General features: G+C 41.1%; 1 long non-coding RNA gene across 1 annotated transcript in view; it reads right to left on the minus strand.

Moving 5' to 3' along the window:
* LOC138247373 (uncharacterized) overlaps positions 1-21191 on the minus strand; it is a 90544-nt gene extending 69353 nt beyond the window's left edge. The window contains exon 1 of the long non-coding RNA XR_011194474.1: positions 21109-21191. This is a non-coding gene — a long non-coding RNA (uncharacterized lncRNA). The remainder of the gene's footprint in view (positions 1-21108) is intronic.
* Between the last annotated feature and the right edge of the window lie 5605 nt (positions 21192-26796).

The raw sequence follows: 26796 nt of genomic DNA on the forward strand, positions 1-26796 counted from the left end.
ACACCCTCTACACCGGAACCACGGTCAAACTACAGAAAAGACTCCAACGCATCCAGAACGCCTCCGCACGCCTCATCCTTGACCTCCCCCGACACAGCCACATCTCCGGACACCTGAGAGACTTGCACTGGCTCCCCATCAGCAAGAGAATCACGTTCCGTCTCCTCACCCACGCACACAAGGCCCTCCACGACCTGGGACCCAGGTACCTCAACAACCGCCTGACCTTCTACACTCCCACCCGCCAGCTACGATCGACCAGCCAAGCCCTCGCCACCGTGCCACGCATTAGAAAAGCCACCATGGGAGGAAGATCCTTTTCCTACCTGGCAGCCAAAACTTGGAACTCCCTCCCCATCCACCTCCGTCTGACCCTAGACCACCTTTCCTTCAGGAAGCAACTCAAGACCTGGCTGTTCGAGCAGTAGCGGTCCCCCCTCCCCCAGCGCCTTGAGACCCTCCGGGTGAGTAGCGCGCTATACAAATTTCTTGATTGATTGATTGATTGATTGATTGATTGAGATGTGAGCTAATATTCAAGAAATTCACCAAGGCGGCACAGTGGGAAGTAGAAAATAGGTTTAATCGTCAATAAAGGCTCTATCCACAGCAACACTTCTTTCTCCATCAGTGTCTCCTCTCCAACTGTCCCCCCAACATTCCACGCTGATCCACAAACACCAGTGGAATCTTCCTCACTTCACATTCCATATTCCACTAAACATCTCAAGATACTCTGATGGAGTGTGTAAAGCTGCTAAATAAGTATCACAATAAAACATTAGAAAACAAAAAAGCTATTTTAGTGCCTTACATTTCTGCAGCCAAACTGTCAGTTTAATACATGGTTTGCTGTGTCCATTGTTGGATGCAATATTACTTAAGCATCCCTTGTTTCTCTCACACGTGGGTACAGTTGTTGATGGTGGACATGCCACATTTTACAGCTAAAAATGAAACTGCAGATGTGCACGGAACCAGGGGCTGTAAAGGTAGTCTTACCAAACTTTTGAAATAATTTTAGGCCACTGAACATTTGCACACTTTAAAGATACATACTGATTTATTTTGTCAAATACAGCACAAGTACTACTGATCGGCAAGGGACCATTGTCAGCTAGCCCTAGTAGCATACCATGCTAAAGTAGAGGCGGCCTGGTGGAGGCCACAGAAATCCCACTTCCTTCATACTATGTCAAACAGTTTTGTAAGTAGTGTTAAGGCTTTTCCCAGAGCAACTGCTCTTCATCACTTAGGACTGAGATGGGAGTGGTAGCTCATATATGAAAAAACATTACTAGAAATAGGCAATACGCTATTTTAGCAGACACCAGCTGAATGACTAAGGCAACAATCGAAGTGGTGAAAAAAAAATTTGGAAGAAAAAACAATGATGAATTGTTGACCTAAATGTCTTTCACATATCGGCCTTGTGTCTGGCTTATCTTTGTTTGAATTTGTTCTGGGTATGTACACTTTAGACAAATGTTGCCTATCCATTGCACTACATTTGTGAATTTAATTCAGTACTATATCGGTGCATGTCCTATCTGTGAAACATGGCAACCCTTACAGCTGTGGGTGTTCTCGGGTCCACATTGAGGATGATATACAGTTTCTCTCTATGTAGCTGCTGTACACAGTGTTGATTGCTCTTGCTGGAATAGAACATTACCAATAAGGACAGAAGCAGCATTTGTAAGCAAACTGACAATGGGAACACACTGTTCAAAGAAGTCAATTAATTAACCTAAGAAACTGTATGCACTATTGTGGTGACTGCTTTGTATTATGTGCTTGTGGGCCTTTTCTGCAAGATCCAGGAGATCCACCTCTTGAATGGAAACTTTGGCTAAAGCATATCTGGGTGCCATTGATGGTCATAAGTTCAGACCAGAAATAAAAAAAAGTTTATTGTATTATTATTTGGGAATCGAGGGACAGAACATATTCAATCATCTTCCAGTTTATGAACTCGCAGAAGATGAGGAGTTAGATGAGTTTGAAATGGCTGTTTCTCAATTGGACAAGTATTTAATTAAAACTAAGAACATTATTGACCATCGTTATAAATTCCTCATGAGGTCACAAGGTCCCAGTGAAAGCAATGACACCTTTATTACTGCATTGAAAGTTCTTGCAGCCAAATGTGAATTTGAGAACTTTACATCGCAACTCATCCGTGATCAGCTAGTTGCCAGGTGTTCTTCAAAAATAATTCAGGAAAAGTTTCTGACTTGCAAAGATCCTTCGTTGGATAAGGCTATTGACATTGCTAAAAGCATTGAATGTTCCATGGAGGATGCCAAGCTATTAGAGGCTTCCATGGCTAGTGAAACCATGGTGCAACAATAAGCATTTAGAAAGAAAACAGAACAATTCATTTTTAAGAAGTAGAATCAATCAGAGCTCACATGCTACAGATGTGGTTCTTCTAAGCATGTATCTTCATTCAAGAATTGCCCTGCTTCACAACAACAATGCAGAAACTGCAACAAATTGGGACACTTTGCGAGAGTGTGCAGAAGTGCAAAAAAGAACAATATTTGTGGTGTAATTAGTGGTGATACAGAGAATGTGTTGGAAGAACAAATGAATGAATATATGTTGGTGGTTAAAGACTCTGCCAATGTTAAGAGAGTTGTTGTTGATCCGGACGTTGATGTAATAATTAATGGGAAAAACATTAGGTTATTGGTAGACACAGGGGCTCGTATAACCATAGTGGCTCAGGAAAAGTACATGGAAAACTGGATTTCTAAAACTCTTTACCCTCCAGATGTTTCCACTGTTGCATTTGAGGGTAGCAAAATCGATTTGATAGGTTACTTCTGGGCCTCGATAACCATTTTCAACAGAACACTGTGTGGTAAGATCTATGTATCAAAAAAAAGGGATCAATGTTCTTGGGTTGCTTCATCAGGCTGAATTCAACCTATCAGTCAAGCCAGGCCGAGACAAACCTGTAGTTCTAGATGATGAGAGCTTAAGTCCAATCAACTTTGTCTCCAATTCAGTAGAGGTATGGCAACGTAAATTCACCAAATTATTTCAGGAATGACTTGGCAAGATTACTAACTATTCTCACACGATAAAACTCAAACATAATGCTGTTCCAGTCAAGCATAAGCTGAGGAATGTACCTTTAAGTGTGAGATCTGAGTTGTCCAAGTTGCTAAAGGAAATGTGTGAACAGGGTGTGATAGAAAAGGTTGAGGCGACTTTGTGGTTATCCCCCATAATCCTGGCTAAGAAAAAATCAGGTGACTTGAGGATGTGTATGGACTTGAGAAGTTTGAATGAGGCAACTTGGGTGGATAGCTTTCCTCTCCCGAGAATTGATGATCTGATTGCGAAAGTTGGCTCCTCTTAATGGCTCACCAAATTAGGCCTAAAGTCAGCTTACCACCAAGTAGATTTAGATGTAGATTCTAGACATCTTACAGCATTCATTACGCCTGATGGTACTTATTAGTTTTGTAAACTACCTTTTGGCTTAGCCTCAGCGGCTGCAGCTTTTCAGCAACTAATGTCTGATATGTCCTGACAATCCTAATGTAGCAGTCTTTCAAGACGATATTCTTGTGTTTGCTAATAATGAGTCTGAACATGATAAAGTTTTAGAGAAAGTGTTTTACACATTGGAAAACAGAGATGTTACCTTGAGAAAAGATAAGTGTGTCTTCAAGGTTGATGAAATTGAATATCTTGGCCATGTTTTCTCAGGGTATGGCATCAAGCCCAAACCAAGTCTAGTTAAAAGCATACTAGAAGCACCTCCCCCCAAAACCAAGGACCAGCTACTGTCATTTCTGGGGCTATGCAAATTTTATGCAAAATTTCTGAAGAACTTTGCCAAAAACACTGAATGTTTTAGAACCGTATTAAAGAAACATGTGTTCTCTTGGTCCAATGAATGTAATGACATGTTTGAGCAAATCAAACAAGAAATTGTTAGTGTTACTGCCCTACAACCGTTTTCAGAAAATAAGAACACTATAATTACAGTGGATGCTTGTGAGTATGAGCTTGGTGCGGTCATATCTCAAATTTCTAATGATGGGAAAGGAAGCACTGTGGGTTTCGCATCTAGGACTTTAAGGCAAGTGGAACGTAAGTACTCAGTGATCGAAAAAGAATTATTAGCCTGTGTCTGGAGTATTGAAAAATTCAAACAGTTTTTATGGGGTAGACAATTTGTATTGAAGACAGATCACAGACCCCTGGTAGAAATTATTTCCGGTAAAAAGGTGAAACGTTCAACAGCGAGGATTGCAAGGTTATCTGCCAAGCTGTTAGAATTCACTTTTACAGTACAGTACATACCTGGTGGGAAAAACAGGAGGGCTGATTGTTTATCTAGGCTTCCCATTAATGATAATGATGAACAATAATGGGAAACTGAAATCAAAGAATGTTTCATTGCCTGTGTGTCTGAAAGCACTGTATCTTTAGATGAAAGAGAGTGGGTAAAGGCGGTACAGGATGACAAGACTCTTTGTGAATTGATGCGTTTGGTCAAATCAGGTTGGCCCAAGGAGAGGTGTCTACCACCTGAGTTACAATCCTATTGGAAAGTATCCAATGAGCTGTCCATTGAAGGGGATAAATTGGTCAGAGGCAAAAGGTTGGTTCCACCAGAATGCGTAAGGAGAAGGTTGATTGCGGCGTCCCATATGGGTCATTTGGGGTCTACAATCACCAAAAGAAAGTTAAGATCCGAATTTTGGTGGCCCAAAATGGATACTGAAATTGAAGACTATGTAAAGAGTTTTCCAAGATGTTGTACCAGTGACAAGGTGTTGATCACGGAAGGCTCTTCTGAGACTTTCGTTCCTTCTCCTGCAAGGGCCTGGCAAAAACTCGGTCTTGATTTTTTGGGTCCTTATCACATTTTGCCTCCAGATATGAGATACTTTGTTGTTATAATCGATCATCTATCCAGGTGGGTGGAAGTTGAGCCTGTCAGATTTCCAACTACTCGCCTAGTAATAGAATGTCTGAAAAAGATATTTAGTCGTGAGGGTTTTCCTGAACAAATTCTAACGGACAATGGTGTTCAGTTTGTCTCGGCAGAGATGCTTCAGTTTCTAAATAAATGTGGTGTGATACATATCAGAACACCTCTTTACCATCCACAAAGTAACGGCATGGTCGAACAATTTAATCGAGTGCTGGTAGACTGTATTCAAGCTTCATATAGAAATCACCTGTCCACTTAGTGGTTTGGTCTTATTGCACCACACCTCACTCTGCCACGGGTAAAACTCCATTTGAACTTATGAGAGGGAGGGTGGCATCTACGGAGTTGTGCCCTTTTTGGATGGTAAAGTTGTTCCATGCAGGTTGTGATCTTAAGGAACTTTGGCGGGTTGCTGAGTGTAATTCCAATGTCAGTGGTCTAAAAAGGGGAACTGGTGAAGGCAACACGGGAAGTAATTTAAAGGTTGGCAATTGGGTGAGGGTGAAAAATCCTGTGCTAGTTAAGAAAGGATTTTCTAAGTTTAAGGATGCTCAGCAAATACGTGAAGTGCGGAAGAATGCGGTCAGGTTGGCTTATGGAAGCTGGTGGAACAATTCTCGCATAGCTTTGGATCCTGTTGCACGAAATTATTCTGATGTCGCTTTCACTGATGGTGAAATTATGCCAGGCATCAATGGAGAACACAAATGTAGGAAAAGCACTACAACATGTCAAACACCCAAAAAAAAAAAAGAGATTTTGTTTTTTCATAATTTATTTTCTTTTATGTAATTTATTTTTTGTGTGATTTCATAATTTATTTCATTTGAGTTAATATAAAAAAGGGGAGGATAGATGTGGTGACTGCTTTGTATTATGTGCTTGTGGGGACATAGAACAGCGTGGCATCATCGACATGATGTCACGGTGTTCTGTGTTCCTTGTTAGGCAGTTGCCTCTCTCTGTGCCCCCGTTGTGTAATGAATCTTCTTTGCCTCTTCTACAACAATAAACGAAGAAGAAAGGACACGTTTCTTTGAGATTCATTTCCCCTCACTTCAACTATTTTAGGGGGTTTATTTCGGAGTTTCTTTCATATTATTGGGAAGATAGGAAACAGAAGAGTATTCTACGCTACCTAATGCATTTGCTTGGCTTTACATAATCAAAGAACTGTGTTTTAAATGAAATGTGTGTGATTTATCAATTCAAATTTTCCAAATTTGAAGCTGATAATTGTTCAGTTAACTTTATAGTCATTCAATCTTTGATGTTTTTTAAGGAATGTTTTATCTGAAATAAAGTTATAGCATTAGTACTAAATAATGTTTTATAAAGGGATAACACACAAGTCCACACTGTGTATTATCTAAATTATGTATGACCTCTGGGAGATCGCTGCGTTGGTTGCCAGTTGTGCCTCCTCTGCAACAAGTTGCTCACCTCAATTCCCCACATTAACGATCTAGGCATTGGTGGTATTGACCTATGTTTGTTCCGGCCACTTTGATGCATGTCGAGTTGGTCATCTCCTACACAATTTCAAGGTGTGTGCTGGAAAATTATAACCATCCAGACGATCCTTTGAAGAAACTATGCCACTAGACATTGTTTTGAGTGTCACACTTCCTGTTCTTCACTCATTATAAACATACCGCACGTGACCTCTTTTGTATTCATTAAAAGAGGACTTTCAGAGCATACTGTATACAGTACAGCATTCATAATAGGATGTACACACTGTTTCTTAAGCTTACAATATAAAAATATTATATTATATAGACACAGTTTTTATTAGCTGATGTATAATCTAAATCTTTCTCATCACTACTATTAGCCTTCCGTATTAATAGAATGCATTGTTACTGAAATTGGGCACACTCCATTCCTTCTATGGTTGCAGCTAGTATAATTCAACCTCCACCCTTCCATTATGAAGTAGGTAAACCAGATATACCACGGGAGAGATGGATAAGAATCTTAACGTCCTATTTGATAGCAATAGGAGGAGAAAAATGTATTCCCACAAGAAAGCAGCATGCATTATTACAAAATATTGGTTTACAGGCTAGGAACATTTATGAAAATCTCCCGAAGGGTGTCTCAATAGAAGATGGAGTAGAGGGAGAAGGACTGAATGTTTACCAATCCACATTGACTAGATTAGAGAACTATTTTATAAAAAGCTAAATGTGGTCCTGGTAAGGCATAAGTTGTTGTGCAGAGTCCAAGGCAAGAAAGAGAAAACTGCTTATTACACTGAAGTACTCCAAAGTTTGTCAGCCACATGAGAATTTGGTCAACGTACTGATTCCCTCATACGTGACCAATTAGTAAGATGTACAAACAACCCCAAAGCACAAGAGAAACTACTTGCTTTAAATCCTAACTTATAAGAAGCAATAGATATCGCCAAGGGAACTGAACAGCAGAGTGTATAAAGGAAATGAAAGCTCAAACTAATGGAGTTTTACCTAATGAAACAGCGGATGTAAATAGTGTAGTAGAAACAGATGACATTCATAACAAAGAACATTTAAGAACAGAAGTTCAACAAAAGAAGTTGTAAAATCAAAAAGTTAAGGTATTAGATGATGTGGCAACACTAACCACGGAGCGAATAATCCCAAATGCCCTGCAAAATCAGTGTTAAGCAAAAAAATGGAATAAAAGAGTGCATTTTGCTAAAGTATGTAAAGATTCAGGGAGTAAAGGTTTCGGTGTAGTGAAGCCTTTAGATAATGACTGACGCAAATCTAAGAATAGAATTGTTTTTCAAGTAAATATAATCGAAAAGAATGAAAGTGTTGCTTACCAAACATGTGACACTTCACTAGATGGAGTAGATTTTAAAGTGCATGCAGACTCATGCTCTCCCTACATGATCAATGAAAAGAAAAAACTTCAAGGACAAGTTTGCTGGCACAAATTATGTATTAGAACCTGACATCCATCCAGGGGGCTCCAATAAGGATTCTATTCCGTTGGAAGGAATGATCAAAATGAGAACATCCTTGAAGGGTAGGAGCACTGTAGGAAAAATATATATTTCCAAAGGTTCTGATTTTTTAGGTTGGAAACATCAAAAGGAATTGGGCATAAAACTCGACCCCATTAATGAAGAACAAGTACTTTTTATTGACAGATCTGGTATTGAGAAAAAGTATGTGAAGAATTCCCAGGGGTCTTTGCAGAAAAACTAGGACTTCTTGCTTAATGATTTTGTGCACAAAACCAAACTTATAATTAATGTCATCCCAGATAGACCCAAATCCATTACTTATGAAAGAACCCCTTAAAAAGAATCTTGAGAAGTTGGAAGCACAAGTTGTAATTGAAGGAATTGAAAGTTTGGAAAGGCTTGTGCTGACCTTCGTGACCTAAATTCTAATATATGGGTTGGCAGGCATCCCCTGCCCAGAATAAATGAGATGTTAACTTTAATTCATGAAGTAAAGTTTTTTTTAGCATGCTAAATCTTTCAGCAGCTTACCATCAAATTGCACTCCGCAAAGAACCCGGTACCTTACCTCGTTCATTAAACCTTTTTGAGCATACTGCAACTGCAGGATGCCCTTTGGGTGAGCTTCAGTGGTGTTTGATTCTGTGAAATGTGCCCCCATACATTCCAGCAAAGAAGAATTTAAATTGTTCTTAGGACTTGCTGAGTATACGTCTAAATTTGTAAGAAATTGTCAGACACTGTACAACCATTATGCATGTTTCTAAAAAAAGGTGTCTCATATGAATGGAAGCATGAACATACCATGGCATTCAAGAAAATTAAAGAGCTATCGTAAATGCTCCTAACATAGGCAAATAAAATGATCATTATAAAACCATCTTAACTACGGTTGCCATTAATAGGGGACTTGGAGCTACTCTAACCCAGGTAGTAGAAGGTTCAGAGACCATTGTTGCTTTTGCTTCCAGACAGCTCAAAGGGCCTGAAGTAAATTACTCCGCTGTAGAGAAGGAAGCGTTAGCATGCTTCTCGACACCAACCACTTCAAATTCTACCTATTGTGTTAGCTGTTTCTATTAGGGATGAATCACAAACCTTTAATACCAATACTGGCTACCAAAAGCATGGAAAACACCACACCACGTAGAGCCAAAGTGGATTTTATAATCACAGGGCTATAATTTTAGAACAGAACACATGCCAGCGGTAAGGAATCTGGCAGCGGACTGCCTTTCTAGACAACCCATTGCAGATTATACCAAAAAAAGTTCCTTGCGAGATGAAACCATTCTATCTATATTGTCCCTGCCTTACTAGAAAACGAATGGGAAGGTAACACTAAAGTATCAGTCAAAAGGAAAATCATACAAGGATGGCCAGAGAAATGGAAATCTTTACCAGAACACTTACAGCCCTAATGGAACTAATTATTCATTCAAGGAACTTATATTCTAAAAGGTTATAGAATCATACCTCAGAAAACCTTACAGAACGCATTGCTAATATTGCCCATGAAGGTCACCTAGGAAGGAACTTAATGAAAAACACTATCAGGGCAGAGTACTGGTTTTCCAACATGGATAGTATAGTGGAGAACAAAGCAGAAGATTGTTATGCTTGTGTGAAAAGTGATAACACTAAAGCAACACAAAGCTCCATTCTCCTCAGTGACTGTTCCGTCTAAACCATGGGACTAACTGGGATTGGCTCGAATAGATCCTATCAACATTACAGGGGTAAATCAAAAAATCTTTGTGTGGACTGATTACCATCCATATTGGATCAAAGCAAAATTTGTAAATAACAAGCATTGAGCCATTGATAGAATTCCTGGCTGATTCATTCTCACAAGAAGGCATCCCCAATACCATAAAAACTGACAATTGGGTACAATTTGTATCAGAAGAAATCAAAACTTTTCTGAAGAATCTATCCATCAGTCATGTAAGAACACCCTTATACTGTCCCAAGGCTAACGGGTTAGCAGACGGAACAAATAAAATGATCAAGAAAGCCATCAAACGTGCTCACATTACAAATGGCCATACAAAAAACCCTAAGAGACACATTATGAGCATACCACATGTCTCTCCATTCCATGACAGGAGTATCACCATTTACAGCCCTAAAAGGGAGGAAGTCTAGTTCTAAGCAATCTTCCAGCTGGCTCAATGGAGGTCAATCAGTATGGGTGGACAGAAAGCCTATGAAAGAATCTACAAGCGATGACCAACAAAAACACAATTCTTGGTATAACAAAAAAAAGGGTAACTCAAGACCAAAAACGGAGGGTGGGACAATGTGTAGTAGTAAAAACAAGTATTCCCAACCATCAAGGATTTGTGAATTGAAACAAAATGTGGTAGATTTAGGGTATGGTAAAATGTGGAGTATGGACAGACTAGCCCGCTGTCCCAAAAATGTTTTAGATAACCTCAACTAGTAAAACACAAAATACCAGAATAACGTAGGAACAACAGAACACCAAAAAGGCAAAAGGATTCTAAATTTCCCCAAATGGTTAATAGATTATGGAAGGTAGTCTTGGCAAGATTAATTAACTTGATTTATTACAGATATTGTGATCAATTGATGCTATTTGTAAATATGTGTATCTTGTAACACTCCAAGCCCAACACTAGATGTCGGAAGCAAAGGATAGCATGTGAATCTGCAGCACTACATATCACAAACAGACGTATACTGGGTAAGTGACATGTTACGTTCGATGACATGTGTAGCTGCAGATACACATGCTATGCATAGACTACAAAGCAATTGCTCTCCCCCAAAAATGCGGTGGCTAGCCTGTAGGAGTTGGAGTTGTTTGAAATAATGTTCTTAACACAGGTTGACCAACACTGGCCTGTTGCTTTGAAAATACATCTAGAGTAATGCTTGTAAGTGTATGTGGTGTAGACCATGTGGCAGCTTTGCATATGTCTGCCATTGGTATGTTTCCTAAAAATGCATTAGAGGCACTTTTTTTCCTAGTGGAATGAGCTTTAGGTGTGATTAAAAGTTGGTGTTTTGCCTTAATGTAACGTGTTTGCATACATTTACCAATCCATATAGCTAATCCTTGTTTAGAGATAGGATTACCTTTATGTGGCTGTTGGAAGGCAATGAAATGCTGTTTAGTTTTTCTAAAATCTTTTGTTCTAACCACATAATACATAAGAGCTCTTTTAAGATCAAGATTGTGAAGGGCTCTTTCTGCGGTTGAATCTCGCTGTGGGACGAAGACTGGCAATTCCTCTGTTTGGTTTATGTGAAAAGGTGATACAACCTTTGGCAGAAATGTTGGATTAGTTCTAAGTACAACTTTATGTTTGTATACTTGGAAAAAAGGTTCCTCAAGAGTGAATGCTTGTATTTCACTAACTCTTCTTAATTAAGTAATTGCTACTAGGAAAGCAACTTTACAGGTTAGAAATTGAATATCACAGGAATGCATGGGTTCAAAAGGTGGGCCCATTAGTCTTCTGAGTAAAACATTGATATTCCAATCAGGAACTGGTGGTTTTGCAGGAGGAATAATATATTTTAGTCCTTCCATGAAGGCTTTGATAACTGGAACTCTAAAGAGAGAGGTATGTTGTGTGGTCTGCAAATATGCCGATATAAATGAAATAGGTAGCATACAATATCTTGTATTGATGCTGTAAGTGGGTCAGTATTTTTAGATTGACAGTAATAAACAAATCGTTTCCATTTGTTAGCATAGCATTGTCTAGTTGTAGGCTTGCATGCTTGTTTGAGAACTTCCATGCATTCTAATGGAAGATGCAAGTATACAAATTCTATGACTTTAGGAGCCAAATCGCTAAATTGAAAGCACTGGGATTTGGATGTCTGATTTGATCTTTGTTTTGTGATAGCAAATCCGGTCTGTTTAGAAGTTTGTAGTGAAGTACTACTGGTCTAGGAGTGTTGTGTACCAATGTTGTTGTGCCCACGGGGGGGCTATGAGTATTATGGTGAGAGAGCGTTGACTCAGTTTGCTGACCAGAAATGGAAGTAGTGGGAGAAGGGGAAAAGCGTAAGCAAATATCACTGACCAGCTGATCCATACAGCATTTCCCTCGGACAGAGGGTGTGGGTATATGGATGCGAAGTTTTGGCATTTTGCATTTTCACTTGTTGCAAATAGGTCTATTTCAGGTGTCCCCAACATTTGAAACTACTGATGAAGAACCTGAGAGTGAATCTCCCATTCGTGCATCTGTGTTCTTCTTCGGAGATCCGCTAGCTGATTGTGTATTCCTGGGATATATTCTGCTAATAGATGAATGTGATTGTGAATGGCCCATTTCTATATTGTTTGGGCTAGGGACAGTTGAGATGAATGTGTCCTGCCTTGTTTCTTTAGGTAATACATGGTCGTCTTATTGCCTGTTTTTATCAAGATAGACTTGTGTTTGAGAAGGGGTTGAAACGCATTTAGGGCAAGGAACACAGCCAATAATTCTAAATGGTTTAGGTGATAATTTAGCTGTTTTGAATTCCATTCCCCTTGAATGGTAAGGCTGTTGAGATGAGCTCCACAACCTATCTTTGATGCATCTGTTGTTATTAAGGTCTGCGGCACAGGGTCTTGAAATGACCGCCCCTTCATTAAATTGCTGAGATTCCACCATTGAAGGGAGCTGTGCTTTTGGCAGTCTAACAACATTAGACGTTGCAATTGACCCTGCGCTTGAGACCATTGCTGTGAGAGGCACTGTTGTAGTGTTCTAATGTTTAGTTTTGCATGGAGTACTATTGCTTTGTAGGATGCCATCATTCCCAATAGTTTCATGATAAATCTTACAGTGCATTGTTGATTTGGCTGCATTTGTGGTATGAGGTTTTGGAAAGCTTATATCCTTTGTCTATTTGGATAGGCTTTTTCCGTATTGAAAATAGCACCTAGGTAAGGTTGCACCTGTGCTGGCTAAAGATGGGATTTTTGGTAGTTGAGAGTGAACCCTAATGTATGTAGGGTTTCTACTGTGTATTGAGTGTGTTGTTGACATTGTATAATATTGCTTGATATTATTAGCCAATCAACTAGTTAAGGAAATACATTTATGTGTTGTCTTCTTAGGTAAGATGCTACTACCGCTAGACATTTTGTGACTACTCTTGAAGCTGTTGTAATGCCGAGTGGTAGAAATTTGAATTGGTAATATCTTCCTGCTATCACAAATCTTAGGTATTTTCTTTAAACTAGATGGATGGGCATATGGAATTACGCATGTTTGAGGTCTAATGCAGTCATGTAATCTTGTTTTTGTAGTAGTGGAATGACGTCCTGCAGAGTTACCATGTGAAAGTGCTCTGACAGGATATATAGATTTAGTGGTCTGAGATCAAGAATGGATCTGAGAGTGCCAACCTTTTTGGGAATGAGGAAGTATAGTAAGTATACCCCTGTTCCTTGTTGAGATTTTGGGACTAATTCTATTGTCTCTTTCAGGAGTAGCGATTGTACTTCTTGTAATAGAACATTGTGTTCTAGGGACAACCGGTGATACCGTGGAGGAATGTTTGAAGGGTACAAATCAATTCTAGGCAATAACAATTGCGCATAATTGTAAATACTGATTGGTCTGTGGTGATATTTTGCGATTGGGAGTGGAATTGCACAGGAGATGTGTGGGGTTGTGGCATGCTTTGTAAGTCACTGTTTTGATGGGGTAGTGACATGTTTTGAGGCCTGGAATTTGTCTCTGGCTCTAAAGTGTTGGCCTCTATAGGAGCCTCTAAATCTCCCTCTCTGACACTGTTGTTGACCTTGTTTAGCCTGGGAGGTAGAAGCCTCTGTAGATTGTGGTTTTAATCCTCCTCTAAATTGCTGCTTGCGAAAGGAGCCTCTGTAAGGTGTTGTATATAAGGCTCCCATTGCTTTAGCAGAGTCTGAGTCCTTCCTGAGTTTTTCTATTGTGGTGTCACCCTCAGGACCAAACAGGTGTTTCTTACTGAAAGGCATATTTAGGACTACCTGCTGTATTTCTGGTTTAACTCCTGAAGAACGTAACCATGCATTTTTGTGTATGGTTACAGCAGTATTCACACTTCTAGCTGCTGTATCTGCAGCATCAAGGGCAGACCTTATTTGCATTATTACTAATTGCCTGACCCTCTTCAACAATTTGTTGAGCCCCTTTTTGATGTTCCTTTGGCATGTGTTGTAATTTCTCCTGCATCTCGTCCCAGTGAGCTCTATCATACCTTGCTAGCAAGGCTTGTGAATTTGCAATGCGCCATTGGTTAGCTGCCTGTGTAGCTACCCTCTTGTCAGCAGCATCAATTTTTCTGCTTTGTCAGGGGGAGGGGCATCCCCTGACGATTGGCTATTAGCCCTTTTTATGGCAGCACTGACAAACAGTGAGCCTGGAGGCACCTTATGTGTAATATAAGCAGGGTCTGTAGGTGCAGGCTTTTATTTCTCGTCTATGCGTGGTGTTAAAACCCTAGACTTAACAGGCTCGGTAAATATTTCATCTGCATGCTTCATCATGCCAGGTAACATTAGGAGGCACTGGTAATGTGAGTGCATGGAGGACAAGGTATTAAAAAGGAAATCCTCTTCTAGATGCTCACTGTGCATGAGTACCCAGTGGTACGCAACTGCCCTAGAAATGACCTGCGTTTATGCAGTTGTATCCTCTGGTGGGAAGGTTTAAAAGGATATAAATCTGGGTCAATAGCTGGTATGGGATTTGGATCATACAGATCCCAAGGATCAACCGTATCACCATGAGAATAAGTCTGTGAGAGAGTTGGTGAATGGAATGGTGGAGGGCTAATGGGTGGTGGTGAAAAAGAAAGTTGTGGTGAGTGTGGGGGAGAAGTATGTGAAGGTAAAGGCTTCTCCTTTCGTTTAAAATTCTTTGCTGGTGGAGGAGCAGTAGAGAGATTTTCCTGAAAAGCCAACTTTCTCTTAGTCTGTGGAGGAGAGGCAGTAATGATCCTCCCAGTCTCTTTATGGATATGGATCCTTGATTGTCTTTCATCCATAATTTCTAAAAATGGTTGAATGGCAGTTTTCTCTGAAATGTATTTTGATGGTTTCAATGATTTTTAGGACTGTTCATCATATGTTTTTGAGCTCTGTTTTAGGTGGCTCAAAAGTCCTTGTTCTTCTGAATAAGAATACTTTTTTGGCTCCGAAGTTGGCAATTGATTCGGGCCCGAACATACAGCTGGTTGTTTTGGCTCCGAGGCAGGACGTCAAGGCCTTGACTCTGAACAGTCGGGATTCTGACTCGGTTCGGAGGTTGACCTTTTGGTGGACTTGCTCGACTCGAAGTAGGTGTGGCCTTTTTCGGCACCGAACCCGAAGGTTGGTCACTGAGTATTTTCTTGCAGGTCAAACCATGGCTCTCTGGCAGTGGTGCAACCCAAGGCCTACGATGATCTTTTAGGAGTGGGTGTAGGAGCAGTTGTACTCACGTGCTGATCGACAGTGATGAGTGTATGTTCCTCCAAGTCTTGTTCGGAGTCTGTGTTCTGGATGGAAACTGCAGTCTGCGTCTGTTCTTTCTCCATGGTGTCAATATACTCGGTACTCTTCAACGCCATTTTCAGTTTCCTGGCTCTCCAGTCACGTAGGGGCTTATTGGATCAGAATGATAGTCAGGCTTCACAATTCTCTTCTTGGTGATCGGGAGAGAGACACAGATTACATATGAGGTGTTGGTCTGTGTATGGAAATTCAGCTTGGCATCGGGGACAGAATCGAAATGGAGTCTGATTCATCAAGCTTTGATGTGGTAGGCGCGAACAGGCCTGAATTGGGCGTTCGCACACAGAAGGGCAAAATCTGGGTTTCAACTGTACTATCGGTTCGACTATAGGTGAAAAACAGGATCGAAACAATACCGACGGTTAACAAAGTTATCTAAAGTTTCAGTTTCAAAATCTCGGAGCAAGAGGAAACACTTCCAAACCCGACAGCGGAAAGAAAGCAATCTAACTATGGAGTCGATGCCCATGCGCAGTATGACCGAGAGGAGGAGTCACTCGATCCCATGACTCCAAAAATACTTTTTCAAAGAAAAACAACTTGTAACACTCAGAGCCCAACACTAGATGGCGGAAGCAATGTATAGCTTGTGTATCTGCAGCTACATATTGTAGGAAAGTACCATCTTGCCTGGCATGTTACCCCCATTTTTCACTGTATATATGTTGTTTTAGTTGTATGTGTCACTGGGACCCTGTCATCCAGGGCCCCAGTGCTCATAAGTGTGCCTGAATGTGTTACCTGTGTAGTGACTAACTGTCTCACTGAGGCTCTGCTAATCAGAACCTCAGTGGTTATGCTCTCTCATTTCTTTCAAATTGTCACTAACAGGCTAGTGACCAATTTTACCAATTTACATTGGCTTACTGGAACACCCTTATAATTCCCTAGTATATGGTACTGAGGTACCCAGGGTATTGGGGTTCCAGGAGACCCCTATGGGCTGCAGCATTTCTTTTGCCACCCATAGGGAGCTCTGACAATTCTTACACAGGCCTGCCACTGCAGCCTGAGTGAAATAACGTCCACGTTATTTCACAGCCATTTTACACTGCACTTAAGTAACTTATAAGTCACCTATATGTCTAACCTTTACCTGGTAAAGGTTAGGTGCAAAGTTACTTAGTGTGAGGGCACCCTGGCACTAGCCAAGGTGCCTCCACATTGTTCAGGACCAATTCCCCGGACTTTGTGAGTGCGGGGACACCATTACACGCGTGTACTACATATAGGTCACTACCTATATGTAGCTTCACAATGGTAACTCCGAATATGGCCATGTAACATGTCTATGATCATGGAATTGCCCCCTCTATGCCATCCTGGCATAGTTGGCACAAACCCATGATCCCAGTGGTCTGTAGCACAGTCCCTGGTACTGCCAAACTGCCTTTCCTGGGGTTTCACTGCAGCTGCTGCTCCTGCCAACCCCTCAGACAGGTTTCTGCCCTCCTGGGGTCAAGCCAGGCTTGTCCCAGGATGGCAGAACAAAGGACTTCCTCTGAGAGAGGGTGTTACACCCTCTCCCTTTGGAAAATGGTGTGAAGGCAGGGGAGGTTTAGCCTCCCCCAGCCTCTGGAAATGCTTTCATGGGCACAGATGTGCCCAATTCTGCATAAGCCAGTCTACACCGGTTCAGGGGACCCCTTAGCCCTGCTCTGGCGCGAAACTGGACACAGGAAAGGGGAGTGACCACTCCCCTGACCTGCACCTCCCCTGGGAGGTGTCCAGAGCTCCTCCAGTGTGCTCCAGACCTCTGCCATCTTGGAAACAGAGGTGCTGCTGGCACACTGGACTGCTCTGAGTGGCCAGTGCCACCAGGTGACATCAGAGACTCCTTCTGATAGGCTCCTTCAGGTGTTGCTAGCCTATCCTCTCTCCTAGGTAGCCAAACCCTCTTTTCTGGCTATTTAGGGTCTCTTCCTCTGGGGAAACTTTAGATAGCGAATGCAAGAGCTCATCAGAGTTCCTCTGCATCTCTCTCTTCACCTTCTGCCAAGGAATCGACTGCTGACCGCGCTGGAAGCCTGCAAAACTGCAACAAAGTAGCTAAGACGACTACTGCAACTCTGTAACGCTGATCCTGCCGCCTTCTCAACTGTTTTCCTGGTGGTGCATGCTGTGGGGGTAGTCTGCCTCCTCTCTGCACTAGAAGCTCCGAAGAAATCTCCCGTGGGTCGACGGAATCTTCCTCCTGCAACCGCAGGCACCAAAAAGCTGCATTACCGGTCCCTTGGGTCTCCTCTCAGCACGACGAGCGAAGTCCCTCGAATCCAGCAACTATGTCCAAGTGACCCCCACAGTCCAGTGACTCTTCATTCCAAGTTTGGTGGAGGTAAGTCCTTGCCTCCCCACGCCAGACTGCATTGCTGGGAACCGTGTCTCTTGAAGCTACTCCGGCCTCTGTGCACTTCCGGCGGAAATCCTTTGTGCACAGCCAAGCCTGGGTCCACGGCACTCTAACCTGCATTGCATGACTTTCTAAGTTGGTCTCCGGCGACGTGGGACTCCTTTGTGTAACTTTGGGTGAGCACCGTTTCATGTATCCTCGTAGTGCTTGTTTCTGGCACTTCTCCAGGTGCTACCTGCTGCTGAGAGGGCTCCTTGTCTTGCTCGACGTCCCCTCTCTCTCCTGACGCAATTTGCGACATCCTGGTCCCTCCTGGGCCACAGCAGCATCCAAAAACGCTTACCGCATGATTTGCATCTAGCAACACTTGTTGGCAGTCTTTCGGCGGGAAAACACTTCTGCACGACTCTCCACGGCGTGTAGGATCCATCCTCTAAAGGGAAAGTCTCTAGCCCTTGTCGTTCCTGCAGAAACCTAAGCTTCTTCTGTCCAGTAGAAACTTCTTTGCACCCACAGCTGGCATTTCCTGGGCATCTGCCCATCTCCGACTTGCTTGTGACTTTTGGACTTGGTCCCCTTGTTCCACAGGTACCCTCAACTGGAAATCCATCGTTGTTGCATTGCTGGTTTGTGTCTTTCCTGCAGAATTCCCATATCACGACTTCTATGTCCTTTGGGGAACTTTAGTGCACTTTGCACTCACTTTTCAGGGTCATGGGGTGGGCTATTTTTCTAACCCTCACTATTTTCTAATAGTCCCAGCGACCCTCTACAAGGTCACATAGGTTTGGGGTCCATTCGTGGTTCGCATTCCACTTTTGGAGTATATGGTTTGTGTTGCCCCTATCCCTATGTGTCCCCATTGCATCCTATTGTAACTATACATTGTTTGCACTGTTTTCTAAGACTATACTGCATATTTTTGGTATTGTGTACATATATCTTGTGTATATTTCCTATCCTCTCACTGAGGGTACACTCTGAGATACTTTGGCATATTGTCATAAAAATAAAGTACCTTTATTTTTAGTATAACTGTGTATTGTGTTTTCTTATGATATTGTGCAAGTGACACTAGTGGTACTGTAGGAGCTTCACTCGTCTCCTAGTTCAGCCTAAGATGCTCTGCTAAGCTACCATTATCTATCAGCCTATGCTGCTAGACACCCTATACACTAATAAGGGATAACTGGGCCTGGTGCAAGGTGCAAGTACCCCTTGGTACTCACTACAAGCCAGTCCAGCCTCCTCCACACACACACACATATATATATATATATATATATATATATATATACATACATACATACATACATATATACACACACACACACACATATATATATATATATATATATATATATCAAATAAAAGGTCAGCGTTGAAGTCTCAGCGCCGCACTCAGCTGCCCATGCCAAAGGAGACCAACCTCAAATTAATTGTATATCCAAAAGAATTGTTCACCACACTCCAAAGAATCAAATTATAGCATTTATTATCCAAACAATCAGCAACCACCAAAGCGTTTCACCTCCACTTGAGTCTTGTTCACGGTCAGTGAGTCCTATTTCGATTGCCTTTAAATTGAAAAATTCTATCCTCCCCATATTAATACATTCTATGTATAATAGTTTTACCAAACATAACCAAAAAGAAAAACAAACAATACATAACAATTAAAATAAAACTGGCAATATAAAAAAAAAAATATTAAATCCTTTCAGACGTATCAATTGTCATTAGATGTTCAATTATTGTATGGGTTAGTAATTTGAAATCAAGTTAATTAAATTATAACCATTTCTCTTGAGTATCACACATTATATACAACCTGAAAGAAAATTATATAGAACCAGATTATAAGATGACAATGTAATAGTAAACACGCTATTATTTGCAATTCCTTCCCTATATTGGCTAAGTGCCTCATACCATTCAATACTTGAATTCGTACAGGACCGAAAAGTAATATATAATACCTCTACTCTTATAACAATGATATCGGCTAAGTGCCCAATAAAATACTTTTAAATAATGCGATAAATGTCTCTCAAATATAGAACCTAGTTACTGACAATAACACTGACTCCAAAAATTATGAAGACTTGTGACTTTTCAATACCAATATCTACCAATACAAGAGGATTGTTTACAATTAATTAAGCCTGCGTTCAAATATACTTTACTTGTAGTTCATCCCCTTTATAGATGTAGATATAGTTACTCCTCTCCTGGGGATCTCTTGACAGTAATAATGAATAAAAACAGCTCACTGAACAAGTGTTTTATATACAGGCCCCATGGGATTTTAAAAAAACATGCACAGAGGATCTGCCAATGGAGGCTCCAGTCAAAGGCTAAACGGGCCTCAGATAGTTCTGGTGAGGGGGTCAAAATGCCTTTAGTGATCAGCCCTTTGGAAGGTGCCCGTATTGTCCTTCCTTGAGGTCAGGTTGGCTGAGGCACCACTTGATGAAGGTGGATTCATTCCGAGTGACCTGGTCATGTCCTCTCTTGGCTGTTATCTCTGAGCGATTTCTGTGAGTAACTCTGACAGGGACGACCTTCAAATGGAAGGTGGTCTCCCACCTCCCCTGGCTTATTGGGTCAGGGTATTACTACCCGGTCCCTTCAGTTTTTTCACAAAAAAGGTTTTGGGGCTCGGGTATGTCTGAGTCCCATTTTCCCTTTAATAACTCCAAAACTACGTAACAGATTTACACCAAATTACAAAAAGGCTCTTTCTGTAACGAGAGCTAGCTTTTTGCCAAATTCGGTGTAATTTTGTCCAGCAGGTTGGATTATAGCCGTGCCTAAAATTCCTATGAGAAATTGCCTGGGGTAAATATGTTTTTCAGAACCACACTCTTTCTCAGCCCCTGGTTGATAAATCACCCTCAAACTTTCAAGATGGCAGGTGAAGTCAGCGGTGTAATAGTTTTTGAAAATGTAATGAAGATTCGTCAAAGGGTGCAAAAGTTATTGGCAAAACCTATGGAAATTAGCTCCTAACTAGAACTCCCTACTGGTAACCACAGTAAGGTATGTGTGTATATAAATATATATGTTACTTACAGAGTAGACATCTGTTTGTGGCAAGTAGTGCTGCAGATTAACATGCTTTGCTTAAGTCCGCCATCTAGTGTTGGCCTTGGAGTGTTACAAGTTTTTTCTTCTAAGAAGTTTTTCGAGTCACAAGATCGAGTGACTCTGCCTCTTGGTGATTCAATCACTTTGTATGTCTTTAAATCCGGTAAGTGCTTTATTAGATAATTAAGTAAACAGCATTATAAGTAACAGTATAGGTGTTAACTTACTGGTGCTGTGGGAACTGCCGATGCTCCAAAGGGTGGTCTCATTCTGGGCTGAGAAAACATCATTGGTTGTTGTGGCATCATTGATACACTTGTTCCAGCAGGGGGCTGAATGAAGATGCAATTATTAGTATGCCCCACATCAATTTAAAACTCATGCATGCTCTCTCAGTGTTCCACTTACCATCCCAAATCCTGCTACAGGTTGAGAAACAGGGCTGCCGCCTGTTACAGGTGTGGCACTACTCGCTGGAGTCCCCGTTCCCTGCTAAAATGAGTAACAAAACATAATGGGCATTACCCTCCAGACAAGAGTGGCAACAATGTATGAAAATATTTTGGCCAATTAGATGTATGCAATGAACAGCTGCATTAAAATGTTAAAGAGCAATTATTACTAAAACCGGTCAAATAGGTATTTTTTCCGAATGCCTAAAAATGGAGGAAAGTTTTTTAAAAAGTGTTCCTAAATCATATAACATGGCGTACTAAGATACTTTATAGAAATATATCAAAGATAGACCCTGTACAGAAGAAAATCTTTCTTTTATAACTACAACACTTTTCCAATTCTGAAAACGTAGCCCTGCACTTGTAAAAAAAAATGTGTTACTCAGAGGTTTCCATTAGAGTAGATCTACTCCTGTAAAGAGTGGGTGTAATAGGGTAGGAATACCCTGTAATTTTCTGCACACCCACAAATATCCTTTTGTGGGCATTCAAATGCCATTTTTGATCACGTATCACACAGGAAAAGTTGTTTTTATCTCATGTCAAGGGCAGCATGACATCCATTTCCAGCGTTGGAAGTAAATATGCTCCCAATACTGATGGGATTGTACAAGACCATGAGGAAAATATAGCTCAAGTGGAAGGGAAAAAAGTTGGGCAATGCATTTGCACTCGCACTGCAGACGGTCATACAAATATTTCCACATTTTCACATTAGAAAATGGAATGCAGAAAAGATTTTCAGAAGTGCACCTGCAAACCTCTGACAGTGCCAGGTTTTCTGATGTACCTGTGGGAAGCTTACTCAATTCCCCAAAGTTGTAAATCTGCACCAGTGCTACACTCTCATGTGCCTGACCTTTCAGAATCTGGACCATTGCCTTCAGTTTCAGAACAAAGCATCTGCCCTAATTTTTTATTCAGTATTTTGAAATAGTCTAATTTTTAAGGACATTTCGTTTACAAGAGTTAATACTAGAAACAATGTTTACATGCAGAGATATGACTACTTAGATTTTTGTGAATACAAATACTATACCAGTGGCGCACTTGGTGATGCACCAGAAGCCCATGTGGCAGGTGCTACTTTTGGTTGCCAGTTCGCTCCTCCTGTTAACTTCTTTTAACCAGCATTCCATTGTAGATCTCCCCTAGTACAACGAAAAGAAAAATAAAGAGGTAAAGGGCCTAGAATATTCTAGCCCGTAAAAATAAAATCAGATTCCATGGTTCAAAAGCGTTACAAAAATATTCTTTTATCTGACTAGGAACCTCCAATGGAATTTACAGGTAACATGCAATGAGTTCGAACGTTCAGACAGAAATCAATTGTATTATGGGGGTTAAGTATTCTACACAAAATATGCATCCTTAGGGATGTGTCATGGTATCTCAGGTTTTTGTGAGAGTGGACCAGATCTTCTAATCTAAAACTGAACAACTGAAAACTTCAAAGCATACTTGCAGGATACATACTTAGGCTCATGAAATTGTACCCTAATACAACCCTTATTGTCAACATCATTGTATATCTTTTTACATAGTAACATTGTCATTCAATCCCCACCTTGCAGGAATTAGCTCACTTTAATTCTCTGCCTTCTCTCCTTCTTCCATCTACCTTCTTACTTCCTTTGACATGCTTGCTGTCTAGGTGGTCTTTCACAGATCTCCATATTTCCTGATGTTACACTTTTCTTCCTTGTTCACTTTCACTGTCAGATATTTTTCGCTATCTGGCCTCTACTATTTCCACCCACTGATTTCCAAATGTTTTGGCCAACATATGTTATTTGTTTATGATGAGGGGAGAACGGGATAAAGGAGCTTCAAGTGTAACAGGGCACAGAGGGACACACTGTGGGACATTTAACAAGACGGTCGACTGCGTCTGTTAGCGTCTGTACACTGACTGTAGTGTGTGCTAATGAGTCAATTGCTGAGAAGAGCATCAGCAAACATCTACTCTTTATTAGTGCTATGGAGAAAGGGCCTTCTTGAAATGACGGGCACCTTCTACATCTTTACCTATGACTGACTCCGCAAAAAAGTCCTAAAAGCATTACACGTTTCACCTCATTCAAAAGAATGTTTCATGGAAAATCACTGGATATTCTGTGCACTTCAGGAAAATCCTAAATCCACAGTAAAGGAACAATTTATTAATATTAATGTTGCATGCAACAATGCAGCCCCAACCTCATTCAGGTACCAAAAGGTTCTAAAACTCTGCTTGGCAGCCATCACACAAAACACCTGAATGATAGTAGTACTCTCACTGGATTTAAAAATCCAAATCATTTTTAAAGTGCCCCAGAGCCTACCAGTGAATAAAGGATCTAGACTAGGAAAATCTTCACTTGTTTCCTGCATGCCAAAATGGTCTTTGGATTCATGGTGTACTTAGTTTACTCCATAGTTTAATAGGTAAAATACATTTCTACTTGTCTACATTCTTTTAAATGTGACATTTATTAGAAAAGATTTGTCAGATGAACACACAAATTTCAGATCAATAACTTTGGATTTTTCAGTTTCAAAGGGCTAGGCCAATTCTATAGACTGCAAAGCTTTACAGTGCAAAATATTAACCTTTTTGCAATTGAAAGGAGTCAGGCGCTGAACAAAGAGGACAACACAAACATCTTATGTTCCTCTTAGGGTGTCGATAACTATTCTTGCTGCCTGGTTTAAGATCATTTCTAGGAGATGTAACAATTCCAAAGATGCACAAAGAGATGTAGTAATCAATACTGGCTCCAATGACTGCATAAGCCACCACAGCTGACAGTTCTAGGACAGATCAAGACCAATCATCCACAGCACCCTGAAGGTCCCACGTTTACATTAACGTGCTTTTGTTAAAATTCCAGACATATGTCCTAAGTTTGAGCCTGAGGGACTGTTGTAACGTTTAAATATTCAATCAGAATGAATGGATTGGCAACCCTTACCTACATCAGTGTGTCTGCAGTTCAACATAGAAGAAACTCACTTTTGTTGTGTACAATGAATCCCCATAAACAAAATGGAGTCTTGCAATATTGCCAGGGATTTTAAAAATCACTTGCATATTTTCATCACACATGTAATGATTTTCCATTCTTCTATAGTGCTGGAATCCCATCCAAGGAACACCAGAATAAATGGTGACTCAAGAGCCTGAAGCTCAAAATATGCTAGGCTTCCAATGATTTTCAATTAAAAGGTTATAATGGAAATCAGGCAGCAGCTTGGGAACAATCACTGTACAGCACTCAAGGAAAAGTAATGAGGGTGCCATGCAATTTCTAATGTTCTAATTATATTTATCAACTCCTGCTGAATGAGTGATTAAAACTTCAATTTTCTCGTGAAGTTACATGGAGAGCCTAAAGATACTAGCTGGATTTAATCTGGTCTCAAACTCTATGCAAGGGCAGGAACAAGCTAAAACTGATGGTGGCATTCATCTTGAGCTCTGGATGACAGATATACATATTCAATTTCTCTACTGATCCAGGTGAGCAAGATAGTCCTGAGAGCACAGAATACAGACGTGAAGGTCTGGAACATAAACCAGTGTGTCCATCTCATGACTGGCTGGATCCAGGACTAGATCTAGTGACCTTTTCACTGGTATGGCAGTGGCTGTACTGCCTGGTCAATAGAGGATTGGTTGTAGGAAACTTACAAATGAACTCTGATCCACTGAGACATTAGGGATCCTTCCAAAGTGAACTGTGACTCGATATGTGCTGGGTCGAGTAGCAAGAATGTTCCCCAAAGCAATGTGGAGTGGGATAACTTTCACTGTCCCAAGGGCTGTTTTTAGCCTGAACGTTTGTGGGTCTGTAGGTAAAGGAACAGAATTGTGCTGGTGTGTGCGAGCGTCATGGCAGAGATGTCCAACTTTGCAGGACTCAAGGTACAGCTTGATGAGATGTATAGGACGTGGTCCCGTAAGCTCATGCCTGCTTGTCAGTCTTATTGGTCTGGCTTGATACACTGGAGATATGGCAGACAAAAAAGAGACAAGGCACAAAGGTGGAGTTCTGCAGGCATCGAAGAGCGAGATCCCAAAAGGAACACAGGAAACATGCAGAGGGATAAATCCCAAGAGGAAGGTGAACTGACACTCAGAAGTGCAGAATGAGCACTTCTGTGATCCACTAGCACTTTCCATGTCACTTTAAATTAAACCAACAGTGCTTTAGCCTCCACATGCTTAGCTCTAAAGGCCAAATGGGAGAATTTGATGAAGGGAGATGTGTAAGATAAGCAAGCTTTATAACTGATAGAGGTTTGTCTTCTAGTTCTAGAGCACTATATGTTTTCAGTGTATTATACAAGTAAGAAGTTGGAGAACTTAAAAGGTGGGCCGAGGCTTGATTGGTAAAACTGGACACCTCAGCAAGGAGGTATGGATAATCAGAGGGGACAATTTCACCTGAGAATCTTGCTAGTCGCGTCCAAGATTCCTGCAGATGGCATGCAGAAGAACAGGGAAGAGTTTCTGTGGAACCTATCTGGTCAACATGAAGACTGAACTCACTCAATTGTTTGCTGTTTTTACAGTATGCTCTTAGGAAAATCCTAGATGGGAGCTAGTCCTAGTGAGGCGGTCATGGTAATCCTGAGGCTGGCAGATCTGGGGGACTTGGTTTTGGAAGTTCTATCTGCCATAATCAAGTCTTTAGTGGAGGAAAAGATGTGACAGTGTTTCCCATTTAAGCACAGAGACAGTATCCACAAAAGGTTCTTACTGTTAGTCAGGAAAGACCTGGACATGATTAGCATCAAAGTAAAAACTGAAAGTATGAACTTGTGCCAAGAAATACACCTTTACCCAGAAAGGGGAAGTCAGGGCATTTTTAGATAGTCATACGGGAGAATATGCCTGACAAAGATTGTTGGTTTTCTGCCACTTCCATAGTGGTTTCATTGTAAAGGTTTTGGTGTCCATAGCTGTCCATGAACAGATTAGCTAGATCAGGGGTGAATCCAGCCCCCATGCTTATACCTTTCTTCTGTAGATAGAAGGTAGCCAAGAACTGGAAAAAGTTATTAGTTAGGGTAAGCCTTGTATGTTTGACAATAAAGTATCTAGGGACAGCATGTGAAGGCTCTCTCGTGTCTATACAGCTGGATATAATCTTGAAAGCCTCCTGCTGTGGAATGTTAGTGTAGAGTGCCTGAATGTCTAGAGCGACCAAACGTCAATTAGTATGATCAAATGGTAGGCCCTCTATCTATTGGATGAGATGCATACTATCATGTGTGTATGAACATGCCAATGGAACAAAGGGTTTGACAAAGGGGTTCCAGCAGAGAACCACATCCTCATATGGTGGGACGCCCAGGCGAATGAGTCAATGCATTAAGGGCCAGATGTAGCAAAGGGTTTGCGCCTCGCAAACGGCGAAAATCGCCGTTTGCGAGGCGCAAAAGCCTCTTTGCTATTCAGAAATGCATATTGCG

This window comes from Pleurodeles waltl, chromosome 7 (genome assembly GCF_031143425.1).
Source record: "Pleurodeles waltl isolate 20211129_DDA chromosome 7, aPleWal1.hap1.20221129, whole genome shotgun sequence".
Classification (NCBI taxonomy): domain Eukaryota; kingdom Metazoa; phylum Chordata; class Amphibia; order Caudata; family Salamandridae; genus Pleurodeles; species Pleurodeles waltl.